The sequence below is a fragment of the Coregonus lavaretus genome (assembly GCF_964263955.1).
Source record: "Coregonus lavaretus genome assembly, chromosome: 30".
Lineage (NCBI taxonomy): Eukaryota > Metazoa > Chordata > Actinopteri > Salmoniformes > Salmonidae > Coregonus > Coregonus lavaretus.
In genome coordinates, this window is record NC_140017.1 from 31345035 (window position 1) to 31366548 (window position 21514).

The following is a 21514-nucleotide window of genomic DNA, read 5'->3' on the forward strand; positions in this document are numbered from 1 at the left end:
GCCTGAAGGTAGGGAGGGGCAGTTCTTCTTGCTGCTCCGTAGGCAAGTACCATGGTCTTGTAGTGGAAGAGTAATTTCTCAAGCAAGAATTTTGCTAGGACTGTCTGGGAGTGGTCTGAGTGGGGAGGGGAACATTTTAAACTAGCTGTTATTGGCAGAGAGGGTTGGAACTCTCTTTTTTATTGGTCTATTAAATAATTTACCACCTGATGATGTCACCAGGCAGGCCAATACTCCATCCCACCAAAACAGGCTGACATTTTAAATAAATAAATATTTCAGGTTATCTTTTCAAATACTTGTACTAAAAGTGCATTATCATCAATTTCATAATATTATTCCAACCTCATAGAATGGAAAAATATATATAACACAGGAAAATCACGTTTTTGACTGCACTGGTAATTTAAACAGGTATTTCAACAGCAATGCAGTAACAGATAAATTACGTTGCATGCATTTCTAAGGCTGTGTTTAGACAGGCAGCCCAATTCTGATTTGCTTCACTAATTGGTCTTTTGACTAATAAGATCAGCTCTGAAAAATACAAATTAATGGAAAAATATCAGAATTGGGCTGCTGGTCATGGTGGATGTGGAACGCATCCAATCACGTGATTTAGCGGGCAGTTAAAAATGCAGGAAGTGACGTTTGACGACGAATTTACGCTTTTACACGTTGGCATGGATTTAGGATAAGAAACAACGCTTTTGAAGAGTATTTTGAAACGCTTTTAAACGTTAGCTACTTCAAATTAGCAGAGTGTTTTGTTTATTTGTTTAGCTAATGCATCAACAAGATTTAAAACAATTTAGATTACGAAAACGTGCAATCGGGGATATTTGTTCTGCTCTGAAGTTTCTGGTGCTAGCTTAGCACAACTGGCTGGCCTTTGTTTTTCATGTGTGTTTTTCAGCCAGTACTGTTGACCAGCTAACTAATCATTTCGCCTGTCAACATCCCTGGATGTTCTAAAGATGAAGAGAAAAGTGGCTAGATTACGGTTAAGTCCAAATGAAGAAGCTCAACTCATTCGAGAGGAACACAAAAGGAGAAGGAAGCTGCGAATACAACAGGTAACGTATACAGTAGCTAACGGCTAACTAGCTAGCTAGCAAACACTCGCTGTCAGTGACAGTCCCTACATCCTGCCAATGCATAAACTGCCAAGTGAGGATCATTAACTAACACACTCTCACAGGTGCGGGAACAGGAGCGGTATATCGCCCTGCAAATCCGCACGGAGGTGCAGCACCGACGGGAGCGCGAGCTGCAGAACCTGGCGGAGGAGAGGAAGGAGGAGTGGGAGCGACAGCAGAGGAAGAAACTGGAGACCCTGCAAAAGTTATACCAGGACAATCTCCGAGTTTTGGGAGAGGGACATAGAAGTGCCAAAGAAAATGTAAACACTCAACTCTCAACCCATGTCTTAGCAATGTGTGATACATTGCAGACTGCCAGTGTAACGTTACTGGGTTTTGTTAGAATATTTAAGCAACTTGGGTCATGCCCCAGATCACGTTACTTCACTATACAACTGGTTGATTAAGGAACACTAAATGTTTCCCCAGGAGCTTGACTGGGAGGCAATTGCACAGAAAAATTAGGAGAATGACGTTCGGGCAGATGAGCGCTATCGAGACGCCCTCAAAGAGCTCAAATCACAGAGACAGAAAGCGCAGGAGGAACAAAATCGGTGAGCCTATCAACTGGATTTTATTTGGTCAAACAAACATGGATTATTACTTTGTTTGATATTAAATCTGGATGTTTTTCTTCTCCCCACAATTTTATTGAGGCTAGGAAGAAGGCCATACAGGTGGAGAAGGAGAGGGCAGCAAAAGTGGCCAACCTCCCATCCCTTCCACCCAACCCAATTGAGGTACAATTCATGTTTAGGAATCGGCACATTGTGATCTATGGTCCTACCAGTAACGAGTTGTATTATGAGCCTGTAGGTTTAGGATGGAAAGTACATAATCTGCAGTGTGAAACAATGGAATATAGAACTCTCCTTCCAAAACGACATAACATTCTAAAAGCACACATTTAACAGTATTCTATTATAGTATGAGCAAACAGCAGTCTGACTAGGGCTTATCAAAACAATACCAGAAAATATATTCTCAAATGTTTGTGCATTTTATTTTATTATTAACAGAATGTTGAGTCAAGGAAGCTGCCAGCAGTGAAGAAATCAGACGTGGATGCCTTCTCTGTGACCCACTATCACATGCCAGAGACTGCAGTGGACAGGGAAGTCGAAACAGCACAGGTAATCTACTCTTTCAAAGCTAAAATAATAATATAATAATATGCCATTTAGCAGACGCTTTTATCCAAAGCGACTTACAGTCGTGCGTGCATACATTTTTGTGTATGGGTGGTCCCGGGGATCGAACCCACTACCTTGGCGTTACAAGCGCCGTGCTCTACCAGCTGAGCTACAGAGGACCACCTAAAAAATATGCAATGGCCCAGTGTGATATTGTCCTCTTTCTAATGTAACCGGTGTGTTTTGTTCCCTCAGCCAAAGGCATGGGAGGTGGCAGAGGAGGAGGCGCGGCACCTGCAGGAGCTAGGGCAGGAGGAGCAGAGGGAGAGACAGGAGCAGCTGGAGAAGGCTCGTCTTAGGGGCAATAACGCGCTGAGGAGGGAACAGCTCACACAGGTACATACTGCTACACAGCCACACTCACCTTGTTGAAGACTATTCAAGTGATAACATGTACAAGGTTAATGTACAACTTTCTGCATAGCGAGGCTAAATCTGTCCTGAGCTGTTAAATGAATGCCTGAAATCCTTTGAATACATATTGTATGCGTCAAGGCCAAGACAATAGCAATACGTATGTTTGTTTCTGCTGTGTCAGGACCGAGAGCACCTCCTGGTAGAGCTGGAACACATGCATCAGACAGACCTGTTGAGACACAGGCAGGTGATGGCTCAGATGCCTGCCCAGATCTTCCAGCCGCTCTACAAGAGACAGGAGATGAGGGAGGACTGGCAGAGGGACATGGAGTTCGCCTTTGAGGACATGTACACTGGGGAGAGGAGTAAGTAGGGGGGGGGGTCCAAATCAGGATTCATTTTTCAGTCCTCTACTCTGGCCCTGACTACACAATTTGTTGGTATTGCCCTGGTGCGTAGATAAGTTGTTTTACTTGATTGATAGACATTGACCCTATCCCAGACAGAGTAGTGTGGACACACATATCATTATGGCACCTAATTATCATATCATTATGGCACCTAATTACCATTAGTACGTTGGAGTGGAGTTTCTCTATTCGTCTAATTAAACCTCTACCGATCTCTTGCCTGCAGGAGTGAAAGGTGACCTGGTGCTGCAGCTGGTTCCAGAGCCTCTCCCAGCCCTGTCCACTGGCAGCCAGGATGAAGACCTGACCCTGGAGGAGGCCACTCCTGACCTTACTCCCTCGGCTGGGGCAGTGGAACAACAGGAGGAAGGTGAAGAGATGGATGACTTTCTGATGTTGGCCTCAGTCAGTAATTCAAACATTAATCAAAGATAATCAGAGTATGACCATAGTGTTGTCAAAAAGGTTATGTGTAAACTGTAATAAATGGAGTGCACAAAATAAACAATTGTTTTGTCTTTCATGGTAGAACCATCCAGGCCTCTAGGTGGCGCTCCCAGACAGGCCTTGAAGAAACTACTGACTCGCATCAGGTCACAGAGAGACCAGTGGAGCTACCGGAGGCTGGTTGACACCCCGTCTGACCGACAAACTATTCATACAGCAGAGCGTGACACGACCGCAGACGGTACGACCATTGAGACAGGCTCTCTGGCCAGCGAGGAGCGGGGCCGACCGTTGACCACTAGTCCCAGACTCCCTGACCCCTCTCAGCCAGCCCAAGGTTAGTGAGCCCTTAGTAGACCGTATTGATTTGCTGCCACACGTTGAAGAGTCAAGGGAAGCATTGATTGAGAAAATAAAGTCCCAGTGTTTGTTTGATTATCCATTTAGTGTATTTTATCTGATCAGCTATAGAGACAACAGAGGAGTCCATAGTGGCTGGTACCCTGCTCCATCCTGATAAACAAGCCATCAAGATCCACACATTCAAAACTGAGAGGAAGAGAAGGGTGTGTGTCTTTCTATCTGTGTATTCATGCATGTCTATAACATATCTGTGTAATATTTCTGTCTTGAGTGGGGATGTGTAAAAAAAGTGAATGTATTTACCTTTCTGAGAAAGTGTCTCTAAAGCTGAAAGCTCATATTTTGCCCTGTGGTTGCCTCTGTTTTCCAGGAGGAGGAGCTGGAGAAGCAGAAGCAGGAGCAGATAGCCCTGCTACAGGACTTGGAGGAGAAGAAGAGCAGGCTGGAGCTGCTGCTGCTGCAGGAGGCCCAGGGAGAGCGAGAGCAGCTGCAGACGGCCGTGACTCAGGACACTGCTGCTGCATCTGGAACACAGAAAACACCAGCCAAGGACGTCAGCCCTGCTGCTCCAACTCCCGAGGTAGGTGGATGTGGGTGGGATTGTGTGTGTATACATGTACTTGTGGTGGGATTGTGTGTGTATACATGTACTTGTGGCGGGATTGTGTGTGTATACAGTGAGGGGGAAAAAGTATTTGATCCCCTGCAGATTTTGTACGTTTGCCCACTGACAGACATGATCAGTCTATAATTTTAATGGTAGGTTTATTTGAACAGTGAGAGACAGAATAACAACAAAAAAATCCAGAAAAACGCATGTCAAAAATGTTATAAATTGATTTGCATTTTAATGAGGGAAGTAAGTATTTGACCCCTCTCAATCAGAAAGATTTCTGGCTCCCAGGTGTCTTTTATACAGGTAACGAGCTGAGATTAGGAGCACACTTTTAAAGGGAGTGCTGCTAATCTCAGCTTGTTACCTGTATAAAAGACACCTGTCCACAAAAGCAATCAATCAATCAGATTCCAAACTCTCCACCATGGCCAAGACCAAAGAGCTCTCCAAGGATGTCAGGGACAAGATTATAGACCTACACAAGGCTGGAATGGGCTACAAGACCATCGCCAAGCAGCTTGGTGAGAAGGTGACAACAGTTGATGTGATTATTCGCAAATGGAAGAAACACAAAATAACTGTAAATCTCCCTCGGCCTGGGAAACATGCAAGATCTCACCTTGTGGAGTTGCAATGATCATGAGAACGGTGAGGAATCAGCCCAGAACTACACGGGAGGATCTTGTCAATGATCTCAAGGCAAAGGGGTCAATTTATAACATTTTTGACATGGGTTTTTCTGGATTTTGTTGTTGTTATTCTGTCTCTCACAGTTCAAATAAACCTACCATTAAAATCATAGACTGATCATGTCTTTGTCAGTGGGCAAACGTACAAAATCAGCGGGGGATCAAATACTTTTTTCCCTCACTGTACATGTACTTGTGGTGGGATTGTGTGTGTATACATGTACTTGTGGTGGGATTGTGTGTGTATACATGTACTTGTGGGGGGATTGTGTGTGTATACATGTACTTGTGGGGGGATTGAGTGTGTGTGTATACATGTGGTTGTGGGGGGATTGATTGTGTGCATACATGTGGTTGTGGGGGGATTGATTGTGTGTGTATACATGTGGTTGTGGGGGGATTGATTGTGTGTGTATACATGTGGTTGTGGGGGGATTGATTGTGTGTGTATACATGTGCTTGTGGGGGGATTGATTGTGTGTGTATACATGTGCTTGTGGGGGGATTGTGTGTGTATACATGTGGTTGTGGGGGGGATTGTGTGAATATTTTTCTGAGCCATGATTTAAATCAATAATACCCTGAATTATATTTTAAAATATATTTCATGATGGTTTCTACACTTGAACTGAGCTCTGTGTGTGTGTGTGTGTGTGTGTGTGTGTGTGTGTGAGCCATGATGTAAATCAACATTACCCTGAACTGAAGTATATTTTCAATATATTTCATGATGGTTTCTACACTTGAACTGAGCTCAATGTGTGTGACTGTGTGTGTTTCCACATATGCAATAGCGACACTGACTTGTTCTGTGTTTGTCCCTGTGCAGTCTACAATACCCTCAGCTGCTGAGGATGACCACTCCAGGAGAATCAAAGAGTATCAGCAGCGTCTTTTAGACCAGAATAGGTGTGTTTCTCGCAATGGCTGATTCATATGATGAAATTCAAACATTTAAAAGAGCTGCCAATTGCTGATTTCATGTGCACAGCAGATATCTTAGGGTGGCAGGTAGCCTAGCGGTTAGCGCGTTGGGCCAGTAACCGAAAGGTCACTGGTTCGAATACCCGAGCCGACAAGGTGAAAAATCTGGCTGTGCCCTTGAGCAAGGCACTTAACACTAATTTGCTATGGCTCACCCTGTAAAACAACACATCTCACTGCACCTATCTGTCATATGTAACAAAATCGTATCTTCTGTTATGGTTGTTTTTGGTAATTTAAAAAAAATAAAAAAAATAATGTTTCCGTCTCTCAGGCTTCATAAGCAGTCAGTCGAGGAGGCTCGCCGGCGTCTGGAAGAGTACCAACACACGCTAAGAAACTGCTATTCTGGTGTAACTACGGCAACACATCTCCCTCCTGGTACCACAGCCCATCCTCTACCACACTTTAAAGGAGGAATCATTCCCCCGGTAGTGCCCCTAGAACTCCCCTCTGGCTCTGCCCTGCTCCCCTGTCTCCCTGAAGCACTTAGTACCCACTCTAGAGCTCACACCCCTCTGGACATCCCCACACGGGAGCCCTCCATCTTGGCTCTCTTCCTTCCTGGCGCAGCAGTCTGCTCGCATATCAGCTCCAGGACCTCACCAGTGCAACTAGAACCCACCGCTGAAAGCCTAAGGGACCAAAGAGCAGGCGTTTCTGCTTGGCTGGCGGACAATGTGTTTAGTAGGGTCACAGAGGACCTCCCTGAGAGGCTACCTCCCCCCTCTACCTCGTTGGATCCCCAGTCCTACAGACCACATCCTGTTTCCCTTCACCCTACTCCACACATCCCACTCATAACAAAAACTGACACCATCCCAGCCATCAGCCCAACCCTTTCAGAAGAGTCAGCTACTCTCCCTGGGGAGGCCCCAGTGAAGCCTGGGCCTGTCCTGCGGGCCTCTGCCAGGTTTGGGGAAGAGGTGGAGAGGCAGGAGTTACGTGAGGCCCAGCGTCAGGTGGAGGCCCAGAGGGAGGTGCTCTTCGTGCAGCAAAGGGAGCTGGAGGAGGAACTGGGGGAGCTGGAGGAGGAACTGGGGGAGCTGGAGGAGGAACTGGGGGAGCTGGAGGAGGAACCGGGGGAGCTGGAGGAGGAACCGGGGGAGCTGGAGGAGGAACCGGGGGAGCTGGAGGAGGAACCGGGGGAGCTGGAGGAGGAACCGGGGGAGCTGGAGGAGGAACCGGGGGAGCTGGAGGAGGAACCGGGGGAGCTGGAGGAGGAACCGGGGGAGCTGGAGGAGGAACCGAGGGAGGCGTTACAGGCACTGCTCACTGCTGACGACACACAGGTGAGGTAACAAACGAAACCTCAAGGGTTTTACCTGCTGTTACTAAGGCAGGGCCACTTGGTTTAAAGCCATTTAAAAAGTAAGAGTAACACTAACATTTAGAACAAGTAGGTAGCCCAAACATGTAAATTGTGTCAATGAAATTGCATGGATATACTCTGTCTACTGACTATAGTAGCTGACCAGCCTTTTCTGTCGGTCTGTCTCTGTATCTGTGTGTGTGGCTCCCCCAGCCTGGTTCAGAGATCGCTGATGGTTTGGGGTCAGAGGTCCTGGGGTCAGAGCATCTCCGTCTGATGGCAGCTCTGCTCAGGGCCATCAAGGAGTCCAATGGGCAAGCCTCACCATCTGTAGAAGCCAATCAGAGCCAAGACGACACACTCGACATCCAGAGTTCACACCCAGACAGACCCGCCCCTCACCCACTTCCCCACCACCACACCCGGGCAGCCAAACCCCCGGTGGCCCGCGCCAGGCTGGTCATCATGGCGATGATGACAGAGCAGCACGAGCTCAGTGCCATCCAGGAGGTGGAGACTCCAGCCAACGCCAGCCTGATCACAGGTCTGTCAGTTAGCCAGCCAGCCACACCCACAGGGGGCACCATACACCACACAACACTACACCAAACGTGGCAGTGGTCAGCTCTGGTAACCACTTTTATACAGCCTTCATAAACAAGCGTGTATCTCTAACCAGCTACTGTGTCCACAGGTCCAGAAGGGAGTGTGAGGCTGTCGCGTATTGAAAGGGCCTTCCCAGAAGAACAGGACCACTCGGCCCACTCTGAGAGAGGTCACTCCAGCACCTATGTGTCCAGTGCAGGGGAACACACAGCTGGGACTGGGAGTGAGACAGTAACTGGGTCTGGTAGATCCAGCAAGCTGTCCTGGAGAGAGAGACTACGGCTGGAGGCTGATGCCTCTCCTGAACCTGGTAAGGAACGGAGGAATGGATGAAGGGGAATATGGAGATATCTTATGCCAGGGTGGTTACCACAGGAGTATAGGAGAGGGATCCATTCACTTAGATTTAGACTGATGGTCATGCAGTCCTCTCAGACATTTTCAGTCACTCTAATCCAACTATAATTTTTCCTAGATCCCACCCCAGCGCGCCCAGAACAGTCTTATCACTCCTGTGAGTTTGGGAGAGGTGTCCCTGGCGAATCTCCTACAGAGGTACGTTTAACCCATGATTTATGTCTGAGGCTTTTTACTGGTTTTATTTGACTCCCTGTGAGGTCCACCGTATTGTGAATAAATTATGAGAAGTTGCCAAATCTGAGGGTTTGTGGTCTGTCCTACAAAACCCATGATATTGCTTGAGAATCCGTTTTTTGTATTTGTGTGTGTCTTGTGTTCGTGACTGTTCGTGTCTGGATTTCTGTTTTCTTTCTGAGCAATGATGTAAATCAATATTGTCCTGAACTGAAGTATATTTGAAATATATTTCATGATGGTTTCTACACTTGAACTGAGCTCAATGTGTTTGTCCGTGTGTTTCTCTGTGTCCGTGTGTGTGTCTGTGTCTGTGTGTGTCTGTGTGTGTGTGTCTTTGTGTCCGTGTGTGTCTTTGTGTCCGTGTGTGTGTGTGTGTCTTTGTGTCCGTGTGTGTGTCTTTGTGTCCGTGTGTGTGTCTTTGTGTCCGTGTGTGTCTTTGTGTGTGTGTCTTTGTGTCCGTGTGTGTCTCTGTGTGTCTTTGTGTCCGTGTGTGTCTCTGTGTGTGTGTGTATTTTCTTTCTGAGCCGTGATGTAAATCAATTATCCCTGAAGTATATGTGAAAACATATATCATGAGGATTTCTACACTTGAACTGAGCTCTTTCCACAGTATTATTTACAGTGCATTTGAAAAGTATTCAGACCCCTTAACTTTTTTTGTTACGTTACAGCCTTATTCTAAAATTGATTAGTCATTTTTTCCCCCTCAATCTACACACAGTACCCCATAATGAGAAAGCAAAAACAGGTTTTTAGAAATGTTTGCAAATGTATTACAAAATAAAAACTGAAATCACGTTTAGATAAGTATTCAGACCCTTTACTCAGTACTTTGTTGAAGCACCTTTGGCAGCGATTACAGCCTTGAGTCTTCTTGGGTATGACTCTACAAGCTTGGCACACCTGTATTTGAAGAGTTTCTCCCATTCTTCTCTGCAGATCCTCTCAAGCGCTGTCAGGTTGGATGGGGAGCGTCGCTGCACAGCTATTTTCAGGTCTCCAGAGATGTTCGATCGGGTTCAAGTACGGGCCACTCAAGGACATTCAGAGACTTGTCCCGAAGCCACTCCTGCGTTGTCTTGGCTGTGTGCTTAGGTTCGTTGTCCTGTCTGAGGTCCTGAGGGCTCTGGAGCAGGTTTTCATCAAGGATCTCTCTGTACTTTGCTCCGTTCATCTTTCCGTCGATCCTGACTAGTCTCCCAGTCCCTGCCGCTGAAAAACATCCCCACAGCATGATGCTGCCACCACCATGTTTCACCGTAGGGATGGTGCCAGGTTTCCTCCAGATGTGACGCTTGGCATTCAGGCCAAAGAGTTCAATCTTGGTTTCATCAGACCAGAGCATCTTGTAAAAAAATGTTTTAAAAAATGGTCAGAGTCTTTAGGTGTCTTTTGGCAAACTCCAAGCGGGCTGTCATGTGCCTTTTACTGATTGGTGGAGTGCTCCAGAGATGGTTGTCCTTCTGCAAGGTTCTCCAATGTCCACAAAGGAGCTCTGTCAGTGACCATCGGGTTCTTGGTCACCTCCCTGACCAAGGCCCTTCTCCCCCGATTGCTCAGTTTGGCCGGGCGGCCAGCTCTAGGAAGAGTCTTGGTGGTTCCAAACTTCGTCCATTTAAGAATGGAATCATTTTCTGGTACCCTTCCCCAGATCTGTGCCTCGACACAATCCTGTCTCGGAGCTCATGGCTTGGTTTTTGCTCTGACATGCACTGTCAGCTGTCAGCTGTGGGACCTTATATAGAAAGGTGTGTGCCTTTCCAAATCATGTCCAATCAATTGAATTTACCACAGGTGGACTCCAATCAAGTTGTAGAAACATCTCAAGTATGATCAATGGGAACAGGATGCACCTGAGCTCAATTTCTAGTCTCATAGCAAAGGTTATGAATACTCAAGTAAATAAGATATTAATATTATTTATTTTATATAAATTTGCAAACATTTATAAAAACCTGTTTTCGCTTTGTCATTATGGAGTATTGTGTGTAGATTGATGAGGGAAAACATTTTATTTAATCCATTTTAGAAATAGGCTGTAACAAAATGTGGAAAAAGTCAAGGGGTCTGAATACTTTCCGAATGCACTGTATATACAGTCGCTACGCTATCAAACCCTTCCTGTCTAACCCAGGTGTCTTCCCCTGTGTTGTGTCCCTGTCATCTGTTTTGTCCAGTTGGAGAGCCTGTCCTTCCAGTCAATCTATAGACCCTCAGAACCTGACTACCTGTCCTCCACCACCATCTCCTCTGGCAGCTACGCCACCACTGACCCTGAACACAACTCCACAATTGACTATCTTTCCAGTTCAGTCATGTCAGAAATTATACTTGATAAATGGTAGTTACATTTAAAATGATGGAGATATCTAATCCTCTTTACTCTTTTTTTCCCCCCTATAAGACTCTTCCCTGCTCCTGGCTGGGTTTGGAATAGGAGGAGGCGGAGGAAGAGGGAAATAATCTTCGATCAATGGCTCCTTTTCGTCCAGACACAGTTCCTGTAGGGACGTATCTGGTCCACGGTCTCCCATCTCAGAATCACTCCTACACAGCAGCAGTATCCAGCGCATCATAGACAAATACACCAGGGAGCTCAACCTCTCTCTCAGTACTGCTGGGAACCAGACGGGTACACACACACAATTTGAATCTTTCTTTTTGATTACAGTATCCTACAGTAGTGACTTTCCAAACAGCAGCCTCTTACAATTCCCCTTCTTCCTCCTCCCATCCAGGTCCCTCTGCAGTGATCGAGGGGTCAGTGTGTGAGGAGCCCAGCTCCTCTGTGTCCCAGCAGAAGCAGCAGCAGAAGCACGGGTCTAAGCTACTGCAGGAGAATGAGGGACCGGACAGGTCACCTGTGTGGGGGGCCGACCCCCACACACTCCCCTTGGACACAGAGTCCGGAGCTCAGAGGCACAACCAGGTGGGTTCATCCACACCCTCACACTCCATTCAATGGCATTATGGGTTCAGAGTAAATACTCTGATTTTATTTTTAGTATCAACATTGACTAATACAAGGTATCTAAAAAAAAAAAGTATTGTTCAGGAATGGGACAACGCTGTCAATCGGATCATGGATCACCTCTCAGACAAGTCCTCCTCATTGGCTCTGGACCAGGGGCAGGACTCCACTATCAGCCCAATGATTGGCCAATCCTCGGATAAGTCATCCTCACCAGGCCAAGGGTGGGACTCTACTTTGAGCCGAATGATTGGCCAGCTCTAAGGTCAATCAACCTCACTGGACCAAGGGTGGAATTCGACTTTGAGCAGAATGATTGGCGGGCTCTCCAATCAGTCAACCTCTGTGAGCCAGCTGATTGGTCAGATGCGGCTGGACCAGTCATCCCACTGGTTGGATGAAGGCCAGGATGAGAGCCGGATGATGGGGCCTCTGGTTGGAGAGCTGGATGAGTCCTCTGCCCAATGGAGTGGGAGCTCAGGTAACCGAGTCAATGAATATGGATGGAATTTTACTGTGTGTTTGTTATTGCATGTCTTATTTCAGTGTGCAAGAGCATATTTCTTGCTAATGCTCTACTGAACCCCCTACCCCCCTACATTAGGAGCTGATGGGTCTAACCTCAGCCACACTACCAGAGCCTGCAGTACTCTGGCACCAGCTCCCAGGAAGCAGACAGGACTGGGGGTGAGTCTATTAGGGATGTTTTCTAATGATGAATCAGGATTTCCTGATATTCTTTTTGACTATATCCTCCATTTCCTGCAGCATTCACCCTGACCCACCTGCTAACTACAATTCCCCTTTCCCTCATTTGTTGTGACGGTATGGATGAGGTACTAGCTTCTGACTGTTAATAATCTTTTCACTCTGTTCTGTCTCTCAGTGGATCCTGCCTCTGACTCCTTCCACCCCCCCCTGGCTGAGGTCACGCACAACGAGACAGCCGAACACACTATGACCTTTCACCTTCCAGAAGAGGAAGAAAGTGACCATGAAGCACCTGCAGGGGACCTTGAGCTCTCTGCATGCTCAGAGGGGTTTGAGGATGACACAGACCCCTCCGTCGCCCTTGAGCGCCGGAGGGGAGGAGCCAGATGTCCCCACTTTGGACATGCCACTTGAAGGAGGCGACACTGATATGGAGAGTACACCAGCACCTCAGAGTTGACCAAGGAGGTGCTATTACCATTGAGGACCTAGGTGCAGGAGAGCTGGATGCCCAGCTATGTTCAGAGTCCAAGTTCAGCCCTCCCATCTGGGAGAGAATAATGGCATGTATTTCATTACATTTCTTTCACTATTCAAATGAAAAATACCCCCAAAGCATAATGTTTCCACCTCCATGTTTGACAGTGGGGATGGTGTTCTTGGAGTCATAGGCAGCATTCCTCCTCCTCCAAACACGGCGAGTTGAGTTGATGCCAAAGAGCTCGATTTTGGTCTCATCTGACCACAACACTTTCACCCAGTTCTCCTCTGAATCATTCAGATGTTCATTGGCAAACTTCAGACGGACATGTATATGTGCTTTCTTGAGCAGGGGGACCTTGCGGGCGCTGCAGGATTTCAGTCCTTCACGGCGTAGTGTGTTACCAATTGTTTTCTTGGTGACTATGGTCCCAGCTGCCTTGAGATCATTGACAAGATCCTCCCGTGTAGTTCTGGGCTGATTCCTCACCGTTCTCATGATCATTGCAACTCCACGAGGTGAGATCTTGCATGGAGCCCCAGGCAGAGGGAGATTGTCAGTTCTTTTGTGTTTCTTCCATTTGTGAATAATCGCACCAACTGTTGTCACCTTCTCACCAAGCTGCTTGGTGATGGTCTTGTAGCCCATTCCAGCCTTGTGTAGGTCTACAATCTTGTCCCTGACATCCTTGTAGAGCTCTTTGGTCTTGGCCATGGTGGAGAGTTTGGAATCTGATTGATTGATTCCTTCTGTGGACAGGTGTCTTTTATACAGGTAACAAATTGAGATTAGGAGCACTGAATATTCAACCAGTCAGCTGAATATTGAGAAGTTTTTCCAACACTTTTGATAAACAGGGCAAAATAGAAATTGGCCTATATTAGTTAGGATCAGCTTGATATCCCCCTTTAAATAAACGACGCACCGTGGCTGCCTTCCAAGCAATGGGAACCTCCCCAGAGAGGAGAGACAGGTTAAACAGGTCAGAGACAGGCTTGGTGATGATGGGGGCTACAGCCTTAATGAAGAAAGCGTCTAAACCATCTGACCCAGATGTTTTTTGGGGGTCAAGTTTAAGGAGCTCCTTTAGCACCTCAGACTCAGCTGCAGGGAGGAACTTTGTAGCGGGGCAGGGGAAAAAGAGGGAGGAGCATCGGGGCTAGTCCCCTGTAGCTCAGTTGGTAGAGCATGGCACTTGCAACGCCAGGGTTGTGGGTTAGTTTCCCACGGGGGGCCAGTATGAAAAATGTATGCACTCACTAACTGTAAGTCGCTCTGGATAAGAGCGTCTGCTAAATGACAAAAAAAAAAATGTTTGAAGGGGTGGGAGATGAGGAAATGTTGGACGGGCAAGGAGGCATGGCGAAGTCAAATAGGAATCCTGACTTAATGAAGTGGTGATTAAAGAGCTCAGCCATGTGCTCTTTGTCAGTAACAACCACATCATCAACATCAAGGGACATGGGCAGCTGTGAGGAGGAGGGTTTATTCTCCAAGTCTTTAACTGTTTTCCAGAACTTCTTGGGGTTAGACCCACAGAGAGAGACCGGCTCCTTAAAGTAACTAGCTTTGGCCTTCCAGATTGCTTGAGTGCACTTATTTCTCATTTGCCTGAACGAGAGCCAGTCAGCCTGAGTAAGCGTGTGCCGAGCCTTTCGCCAAATGGAATTCTTGAGGTGGAGTAACTCTGCCAGAATATGGTCGAACCAGGGGCTGAACCTGTTTTTAATTAGCATTTACTTTATAGGGGTGTGTTTGTTAACAATACCACTGAAAATATAAAAAAAGGTCCAAGGGCTCCAGGGCCCAGTCCGACACCACTGAGACCAGGGCCAACACAACCACCAGGGCCCAGTCTGACCCAACCACTGTTCAATCATCCACTACTAAACCCAGGAGAGAGGGGAGGAGTGCAGAGTCAACCCATGCAGGAGGGGATGCCAACCAGAAAAAGCAACAGCCAAAGCCCCAAACTCCCTTGCAGCCTCCCATGCTAGGTAACAATAGAATAGAATAAGTATAATATTGTGTTAACCAACCAACACATGGGAACTCTTGGGGAAGGAAAGTGGGGTTAGTAATGGGTCAAACACTTGGTCTTAGGCGTTGTAGAGTGTTACTGAACCGGGTCCTCCTCTCTTTGTCCTCGGTAAGTGAAGCCAAGCTGAAGAAGGTTGGGGAGGTGAGGATCAGCACTCCTGAGATGAGGAAACAGGATGTGGCTAACATGCGCCAGAGAACAGAGAGGTAACAAGTTCTTTCTATTATATTCTGCTGGAACAAGACCCAACCACACATCACATTAACATGATCTGATATCCTACTCTGGTACCTAAGATGTTTTTTCAGCGGCACACGTTTCTCTCATGACCTCCCTCTTGGTTGTCTCTCTGCAGGTTGTACAGCCGACTAGATGAGGTGAAGCTTCAGAAGGAGGTCAGGAGCAGACAGGAGGCATATGCCAAAAACAGGGAGAAGGCCAAAGAGTTTCACAAGGTAACATTTAAAATACCCCAATGTTTAAAGGAATAAAACATGATATTGTATCTGGCATTACTGTATATTGAATTAATAAAAAGTTGAAGTGGGTTGATGTACATCAACATTAGTCTGTTTGAATTGATACGAATTCTGTTTTTTCTCTTCACAGAAAACCTTAGAGAAGCTACGGGCCAAGCAGTCTCCACAATGATACTGAAGATCGTTTTATCTGTTATACGTGGTCTGTGTTTGCAAGTATTTTGTACTTACATGTATTTTTGTACAGTTTAATCAGTAATTTCAAAGATCATATTTCTAATAAAGTGTGTGTATATATAAATCAGTGTTCAGTCTATTCATCACTACATATTACTGTGTTCACAGAACAAAAGCAACCAGTGTACTATTACACATTGTGTACTGTAGGTAGACACATTGCATTAATAATGATTACATATCTTGCATTATTCATCTCATATTTATATACTGTATTCTATACTATTGTACTGTATCTTAGTCCATGCCGCTCTGACATCGCTCCTCCATATATGTATTCTTAATTCATTCCTTACTTAGATTTGTGTGTATTGGGTATATGTTGTGGAATTGTTAGATATTACTTGTTAGATATTTTTTATTTTACCTTTATTTAACTAGGCAAGTCGGTTAAGAACAAATTCTTATTTACAATGACGGCCTACACCGGCCAAACCTGGACGAAGCTGGGCCAATTGTGCGCCGACCTATGGGACTCCCAATCACGGCCGGTTATGATACAGCCTGGAATCGAACCAGGGGGTCTGTAGTGACGCCTCAAACACTGATATGCAGTGCCTTAGACCGCTGCGCACTGTCGGAGCTAGAAGCACAAGCATTTCGCTACATCCGCAATAACATCTGCTAAACACGTGTATGTGACCAATACAATTTGATTTGAATGTTATGGTGCCTGTACAAATAGTTTTGGTTGAAGTTTTTATAACCAATAGAAATTGTTAGCTGCTGCTTTTGCAAATCCTTATAAGTTCAATTAACAGGTGATAAACTGGGGCGTATTAATTACGTTGATTCTGTTGCAAAACTTTTATCAAATGGAAGGAAACGCGAAGGGACCGACCTGAACTCCTTTCGATGTTTGCTTCCGTATGGTTCTTAAACGGTTTCCGTAATGAATACGCCCCAGCGCGATGCAGTTGCAACTTGCGCCAGACCGACAGCTGTAGGCTTTATGATTTTTGTGAGGCGGTGTTCTAGGGCGGTCGATTTGAGAGGAAGCTGTGAAGATGCGTCGCTATAGAAACAAGTGCAGGAAGTAGTTGCGGGCGGTAAGTAGTATTTTCTGCGACCAGGACAGTTCTATATCGTGGAGCTCCGCCCCATAGGGGAGCTCTGCTCCTATTGGTTTACCCTCTGCCCTAAGGCAGCATCAGCCTGAGACAAAATTATGCACATACCTGCAGCCAATAGGAGTACAGGTGTCCCTATAAGAGGGGATGCCTCCCCTCAATCTGCCTCCCTTTATCTTCAGCGACTGGACTAGACTGAAGAGCCAAGAAGAGACGAAGAAGCACGAAGACTCAGGACGAAAACGCAGTTGATCTCCAGTCATCAACGTCGTCTAAATGAGCACACCGGGAGATTTCCCACCCCCAAAAGCTCTTTTCAGAGCTCAGTGCAGATGCACTTCCATGGCGGCCGGTGACCACCACGACCTATGTTTCGTGTGTTTGGGGTCCCAGCATGCCAAAGAAGGCGTCTGCAGTCCCCCGAATTGCGCCACCTGCGCCCTCCTTTCTTTGAAGGAGAGGAAACAGCGTTGGGCGTTTTTCAGGGAGGACATCCCCCTTGAGGACGTGCTGTCAATACTAGCCTCTGCTTCAGAGGCGTCGTCTGACGGCGCAGACTCGGGGGAAGATAGGGACTTTGAGGAGGGATCTGTCATTCCGATGGAACAGTCAGACCCCATCCCTCATACTTTCAAGCCCCCCTTTCCTTTGGATAGCGAGAGGGCTTGTAGTCCCTATAGCGAAGGGGATACGAGCTCTGAGAGATCAGAAGCTCTGTCTTTCGCTGCAGCCTCTCTGAGATCGGATTTTCCGGGTCTCATTGAGAGAGCTGCCAGACGTCTGGACATAAAGCTGCCCCCTCTTCCCTCCGCACCGGAGGTTGATATGATGGAGGGCGGACCTTATTCCAGGCCAAGGAGGGCGGCAGAGCCAGTGGCTCCTGCCATGCCTTCTTTGGCTAGATACGTCGAGGGCTCTTGGGAGGCACCTTTAGCGGCGCGTTCGCCGGTTAAAGCGTACCTCCCATTCACGAGAGTGGAGGGAAGGTTCCAGGGTCAGGGAATCCCCAGGTTAGAGAGCGCCATGGCAGCGTATCTCGTACCGGGTTCGAGTCCTTGGCCCTCTTCCAAGAAGGCCACGTTGCCATCACAGAAGGACCGTCTCACAGCATTGCTGTTAGAGAAGTCCTTCAGTTTGGGAGCCCAAGCTGTAGCAGCAGCTAATAATATTGCCCTCTTGGCGGCCGCTCTGTCCCGTTTAACCACTGGTAAGACAGAGCTGGTACCGGAGGAGGTGGAGGAGGCGTCCAGGATTTCTGGCGCCATACTTCACCTAACACAGGCGTCTGCAGTCTGCGCGGGGAGGTCCATGGCCACTTCGGTGGTCGAGGAACGACACCTCTGGTTGTCTCTGACTTCCATGAAAGAGGCAGACAGGACGTCTTTATTGAACGCCCCCCTCTCTGACGACGGCCTCTTTGGGGTCGCTGTCAAAGAGGCGACGGAGAGGTTCTCTAAGCTGGAGGAGGACAAGAAGCAGCTGGCCAAGCACCTGCCATTGGCAGGGCGACTGGGCCTGGCACCGTCACAGAGGCCATCTACCTCCGTCCCTCAGAGTAGACCGGGATCTACAGCGAGGCGGCGTACTCGGCGTCATCCGGCGGCTGCAGGCAGCAAGGGAACGGGCCCCGCCCTTCCAGCAGCCACGGTAGCCCCGTTACAGCCGGCGAGGGAGGTGGTGAGGACGCCGACCTGGCCTTCCAAGGGAGGCAAGAGGAGGCGCACATGACGGGACGCGGGGAGAGAATAGAGGATCCGTCGACCTCGAACGTATCCACTGTTCCCCCCCACCCTTCGGTTGAAGGGATGGGTGATGTGATTGCTATTGTTGATGTATTCAATAAAGAGTTGGCTCCACCTGACTTTGTCAAAAAAGAGCCCCTTTTCCATAATACGTCCGAGAGCGTTCAAATCTCACCCTCTCTTCCTTACCACTCTAAGAGCCGTTCAGCCCACCGAGGGTGCGTTGCTGAACAGGCACTCAGAGTAGGTACACATAACACTTCATGTATAAGAAGTGCTCTACATAGCAGGCAGCAGTCTCTGTCAGATTCTGACATGATGACGCAGCCGCTATTTGGGGATGGCGCACTATCACAGACTAAGGTCTCTGTTAGTACGAGCCAGACCCATGCTGCGTTCACGGAGGGTCCGATTACCGCGGTCACGAAGGTGTCCAGAGTATCGGCGCCCCCAGACATTATGACACAGCAGCTATCTGGGGATGGCGCACTATCGCAGACTAAGGTCTCGGTTAGTGCGATTCAGACCCATGCTACGTTCACGGAGGGCCGGATTACTAAGGTTATGGGAATAACCAACGTATCGGCTCCTCTGACAAAACGAGCTAGTACTCACCACACTGAGTGTGAATCAACCCACCAGGGGTGCAGAGTTGAACACACACAGAAGGTGAAGGTTAAGAGGGTATCAAGGCGCCGCCTTGTTTTACCCCATAGAGACCTCATATTACAGACTTCTAGGAGTGCTGTAGTGAAGGGCTCTAATAGCGAATTGCAGTCACCTAAGATGACGCAATCGCTTGCTGGGGATGGTGCCCTGTCGCAGGCTGTGGCCTCGGTCAGTGCAATTCAGACCCGCGATGCGTTCAAGGAGGGCAGTAATACGGCGGTTACGAGTTTAACCGACGTCTCTGCTCCTCTTTCTCTCTCAGAACGCATTGATGGTTCCTCTCCCTTTCTCCGGAGGCCCACCTTGGGCTGTTCCACCACTTCAGTGTTGGGGAACAGTGGCGGTAAGGGCCATAGAGGAATACAGGTCCTTCCTACTGAATGCACCACAGCTTCGTGCTCAGCCGCTTTCTCTGCATTGCTGGCAGTGGCGAAGAAGCTGTACCCTCTCACACTGGCTAGAACAGACGTTGCAGAAGGGTTATGCTCTCCAATTCCATCGGACCCCACCCCCGTTCAGGGGAGTGGTGGAGACGGTGATGAAAACGCCCGTAAAAGTGGCCGCTCTGGTTTCAGAGATTACGGAACTTTTGGCGAAGGAGGCGGTCACAGTAGTTCCCCAGGAGCAAAGGAACAAGGGGCTATATTCGCCCTATTTCCTGGTGCCCAAAAAGACGGGGGGAGTGAGGCCGATTTTGGATTTACGCATTCTCAACGAGAGCGTAACCAAACGGCCCTTCCGAATGCTAACGACAAAACGTCTGCTGGAATGTGTCCAGAGAGGGGACTTTTGTACGAGCATAGACCTAAAGGATGCGTACTTTCATGTGCCGGTTCAGCCGCGTCACAGGAAGTTTCTGCGGTTCGCCTTTTCAAGGGGTGGCGTACGAATACACGAGGATGCCATTTGGGTACGCCCTGGCACCTCGCACATTTTCCAAGTGTGTGGAGGCGGCATTGGAACCGTTGCGTCGTCAGGGGATACGGCTACTAGCCTACCTGGACGATCTACTGGTTCTCGCCCGTCAGCAGAGCTGGCGATCACTCACACAACACAGACAGTGATTCATCTCACAAGTCTGGGGTTCGCTGTGAATTGGAAAAAGAGCGCGCCCTGGCCCACTCATCAGATTGTCTACCTGGGGATTCACCCCCGAAGGGTAGCCTTGTTGCTAGCCCTGAGGAAGTGTCGTCCGAATCACACGGTGACGGCGCTGTCGATCATGTCACTTTTGGGTCTCATGTCGTCAGCCCACTCTGTGGTTCCGCTGGGACTCCTGCATATGCGCAGGATGCAGCGATGGTTCGCCCAACTAAGACTAGACCCATTGCGTCAACGTCATCGGTTGGTGGTGGTTCCACTCTCGCTCAGTGCAGATCTGAACTATTGGAGAAACCCGCGCGTTCTTACGCACGGAGTCCCGATAGGCAAGGTGTCATCCTACATCCCAGTGTTCACAGACGCGTCTCTGACGGGATGGGGAGGGACATGTCAGACTCAAGCGATAGGAGGTGTGTGGCCTCTTTCGAGTCGCCACATCAACCTCTTGGAGTTGGAAACGGTTCGACTGGTTCTGACCCACTTCGCGTCTACCCTTCGGGGTCGCGATGTGCTGGTCTGGTCAGACAACCGGACCACAGTAGCTCACATAAATCGCCAGGGAGGAGTCAGGTCTCCTGCTCTCCATCGGGCGGCAGAGGAATTGTGGCTGTGGGCTCACGAGCACCTTCGCTCATTGAGAGCAGCACACATTCCGGGCTACTTGAATGTAGGAGCAGACCTCATGTCAAGAGGGGGTCCTCGAGACGACGAGTGGTGTCTGCATCCGGACATTGTTCTCCAAATTTGGGAACAGTTCGGGAGAGCCGAGGTGGACCTATTCGCGTCACGCGTGAACGCGCAATGTCCTCTATGATTCTCTCTGAGGGAACAGGACGAACCGCCACTGGGAAGAGACGCTTTTGCGCACCAACCGTGGCCGAGAGTTCTCCTGTATGCATTCCCTCCGCTGTCCTGCATTCTCCCACTGTTAGCCAGGGTGAGGTCAGGAGGGCTGTCAGTGATACTGATAGCCCCCGATCGCCCAGGGGCTCCTTGGTTTGCGGAGATGAGTCAGATGTTGATGGCGCCACCTTGGCCAATTCCACATCGACGGGACGCGTTGTCTCAGGCGGGGGGCACGATAGGGCGATTGCCCATAATCGGCCAACCACTGAAGGCCTGGCTGCTGAGAGGGACAGGCTAGAGCGCCGTGGGTTATCTGATGCAGTGATCAGGACCATACAGGGTTCACGTGCCAGTTCCACTTCTAAGATGTATGCCAGTAGATGGAACGTGTTTTCACGATGGTGTGTCACACAAGGTGTAGACCCCATGAGCTGTCAGGTGGAGAGTATT

At 48.4% G+C, this 21514-nt stretch overlaps 1 pseudogene across 1 annotated transcript; it reads left to right on the forward strand.

Annotated features, from left to right (window-relative positions):
- The first annotated feature begins 635 nt into the window (after positions 1-635).
- On the forward strand, positions 636-15700 carry LOC311106201 (annotated as a pseudogene). The gene is made up of 25 exons (XR_014615856.1): positions 636-1076; positions 1202-1402; positions 1572-1696; positions 1804-1882; positions 2162-2275; positions 2531-2671; positions 2874-3057; positions 3329-3472; positions 3632-3886; positions 4015-4115; positions 4283-4492; positions 6047-6126; positions 6476-7493; positions 7727-8057; positions 8208-8429; positions 8595-8674; positions 10894-11057; positions 11185-11348; positions 11455-11645; positions 11772-11940; positions 12574-12961; positions 14776-14876; positions 15034-15126; positions 15276-15375; positions 15530-15700. The product of XR_014615856.1 is annotated as an uncharacterized misc_RNA (transcript).
- Positions 15701-21514: the final 5814 nt, after the last annotated feature.